This window comes from Rattus norvegicus, chromosome 4 (genome assembly GCF_036323735.1).
Source record: "Rattus norvegicus strain BN/NHsdMcwi chromosome 4, GRCr8, whole genome shotgun sequence".
Taxonomy (NCBI): domain Eukaryota; kingdom Metazoa; phylum Chordata; class Mammalia; order Rodentia; family Muridae; genus Rattus; species Rattus norvegicus.
In genome coordinates, this window is record NC_086022.1 from 138,460,925 (window position 1) to 138,464,470 (window position 3,546).

Consider the following 3,546-nt stretch of genomic DNA (forward strand, 5'->3'; position numbering starts at 1 on the left):
TTTTTTCTTTCTCCTTCCTTTCATGTCTGTTTTATTCATTTTCTCCCACAGTTTGTAATTTCATGTATAATAGACTTACTTATTCCCTCTCTCAGTATCTCTATCGTATTAAAAAATGACCTTTTAAGATCATTGTCTTATGCCTCACCTGTGCTGCTGCTATTGTGGTAGAGTTGCTGGGTTCTTTGTTTTCAGGCTGACATCTAGGTATCCGGGACTAGGAAGACTTCAATTCTAGGTGCTGATAACTGGTCTTGTCTTTGTTGAATGATTGTTTTTTTCATTAATTACTGCTGTCCTCTCTGGTTCTTGGAGGGTGTGTTTGTCTCTATGTTGCCTGATAGGGAATTCTAATGAGATCCTGCTAGGTATGGTCGCTGGGGTTTGAGGGAAAATGAGTTTCTTGGTATTGACTGAGATGGACTCAGAGGAAGAGGATCTGAGGAGGCCTACAGATGGGAAGAAAGCAGAGTGTTCCACCAGGATCTTCTTAGTCTCCTGGGAATGGAGTTAGAGGGTGCATAGAAGTTATTTCTATGAAACGGTAGACTTCTTCTACTGAAATGGTGTTGACACTGAGGGATTGTGTGTGGAGAAGAAGAGGTAGAGTGAACTTCTGAAACCGTCGTCCTACTTCACTGTCATACTTGCTTCTCTGGTAAGCTTAGCTCACAGGTACCCAGGCAATGACTACTGAGTCGGGCCCCGGGATAATAGGTTTAGTGGGGATGATCTGGTTGGAGCAGAAGATCTGTGTGATCCCCTGGAGGTGGGGTGAAAAAAAAAAGGCAGGCCTCAGCTGATGCTCTGCTATAGAACTTGGGAATGAGCCTGGAGGATTAGATTTGGAGGAAAAGAGAAAGAAGTGCAGTCCCCCAGTTTCCATGGCTGGAGTGTCCTCAGGTTTCTCGGGCAATGTCTGCTGTCACTGAGGCTGGGATAAAGTGATGAGTGGCCGGGAAAGTACTTTGTGCGGAAAGGTCTGTGTGTTGTCTAAATGATTATTTTTTGCAACTCTCCAACCCCACATTACTTTTTCCTTTCAACATCTTGGTCTGCAGCTTCCTTTGCCCTTTTTGCTTGGATGCCGAAGGCCGAAGACTGTAAGACTGGTAAAACGTTCTTTCTTCTGTGAAGATGCTGGCCTTTTCCTTTTTGTACACATTCTGGATGGGCATCGCAGGTCCTGTTAGCTGGGTGGCCAATCTAAGTTCTTCAGCAGAACTGTCTCCCTTCTTTGGAGCAGAAGGCTTCCTGGGGAAAAGTGTGAGCTTGGAGCGGTGCTCCTTCAGGTGCTGCATGTTGGTCTGCTGTGATTCAGTGGATTTGTTTCGCTTCCTTGAACCCACAGAGATACCGATGTTGTGAGCCATTTTCTTGTGGATACCAGCCACCCTGAGTTCCTCCAGGCTGAAGCCCCTGCCAGCCCCGACCTTGGTGTGGTATCTAACTGTAGGGCACCTCACTATGGGCCTGATGGGAACGGACACGGGCTGAAGGGCAATGCAGCACACTTTTGCCGGCCAGACCGTGCGTCTGCACATCTTGCCTGCCGGCTCGTTGAACCAAGAGTCCATTCACTGCTGCCAATCCTTGTGGAAGTGCAGCTCCAGGATCGTGCCATTCCGAAAACTATATTTGTTGTCGTTTTTTTTTCTTATGTATGAAAGCAGTTCTCTGATTAGTTAAAAGGTTTACCTTTACTTTGACGGTTCTACCAACAGCCAGTAAGTTAGTTCTTTTAATGTTATCTAATAAACTATTAGATGTTATTCTCTAGTATTATATTTTATTATAATTCATTAGATAAAATATTATTTAATAAACCCATTATTTCTGCCACCTTAAATGTTCCCAGTGCTATTGAATAAAACAGAAGCAAAGCTCACTTTAATATTTAAGATCTTCCTTAGAATGGAGTCAAACTAACTTTTCAGCTTTTACTAAATCCATTTCTCTAAAAGTGCCTTATACCTCTAGTCAGTCATTTTGGATTCTTTTCTCTATCTTAATATTTTTCATTCTCCAAAATATTTACGCCCCAGTTTATAGTGATTGCCACCATTTTCATATTTCTCATATACAATTATTCTTTGATGTATTAGATTATATTAAAGGAACTAACTTAGTTTGGGAGTTGAGGGTGATGAAGTGTAGATATTCAGAATATGTTTTTATAAATTCTTGTTTAGCAGAGGAGTGACACTGAGAGTTGAATGTATAGCTTCTCGCAGACTCAGCAAGCACTAAACCACTGAGTTACATCCCCACCTGCATTCTTGAATGCATTCAGTCACCCATGGTTGTCAGTTCATCGTTAATGCCATCGGGTCTGCTTCTCAAAGCCATCGTCATTTAGTATGTGATTTAGATTAAATTATTTCATCTTTTTCTGCTTCTCAGTATAAAAACGGACTACTGCTGGCACATATTTCCCACATATTATCTATTTGTATTTGCACCGCTTTATCATAGGCACTGAGGCTAGTGGGAATCATAAGATCAGGATCTGGTAATCAGAATCGTCTAGCATCCTTCACCTGCTTTCTGTATTTGAAACTCAGAAATTTTTTATATGTGCTACTGGACAGCGTTTATATATTATTTTTCCCTTTTGCTCCAAACTGCTAATATAAATTTAGCACATTGAATAAATACTGTCACATGCTCAAAGTCAAAATATTGCAAATCAGAGCCAATATCTTGATCACATTTGGAAACTGAGCAAAACTTACTTCCCACTAAATTTGGTCCTTTTCATTTTCTATTCATTCTCTGCATAGGAAAATATGTCATGAGAATTTTTAAGAATTCATTAACATTGGCTTTGGCAACTTTCAGGAATATGTGGAATACTAAGAAGTCTTTTCCATTTTTTTTTGAGAATATCACAACTTAGTTTCCTATTCTTCCTCCTCACTCAACTCTCTTAAGTTCTCCCCAACTTCATGCTTTTTTATATCTTAAGCCAAACCAAAACAAAAAAGGACATTCTACACACACACACACACACACACACACACACACACACACACAAACACACACATACACTGAGCTTGAATGATCCCTGATGTGGTCAAACCTATGTCTGATTAAAATAAAAAGCCAAATAAAATTCTGAGATTAAGAAACCAGAGATACTTGTATTTATTCTTATTATTCATAAAATATAGTTTCTGGTTAACATATATATATTAGATATTCTCTTTTTTCCTTATATAAACACATAATGCACACACACACACACACACACACACACACACGCACACACACACACGATCATCTTCACGTCATGTTGCCCCTATCAAAAGAGTGTTCTCTTATAAAAACATTCAAAAGTCATAGCCATCAAAGCAATAAAATTAAAGTCTTCAGTAGCAGAGTTAGATGATGACACTGATAATATTGAGTATTAGCATTGTCAAATACAATTATTTATTTACCTCATTTTTTTTTATCTGTAACAGAAGCATAGGCAATGCAACTGTGTAAAACACCTTGGTAGCAAAATATAATCTGTAATAAACCCAATGGATTTGGTTTTAT

General features: G+C 39.3%; 1 pseudogene; it reads right to left on the reverse strand.

Annotated features, from left to right (window-relative positions):
* Positions 1–1,029: 1,029 nt before the first annotated feature.
* Positions 1,030–3,294, reverse strand: Rpl13-ps10 (ribosomal protein L13, pseudogene 10; annotated as a pseudogene).
* Between the last annotated feature and the right edge of the window lie 252 nt (positions 3,295–3,546).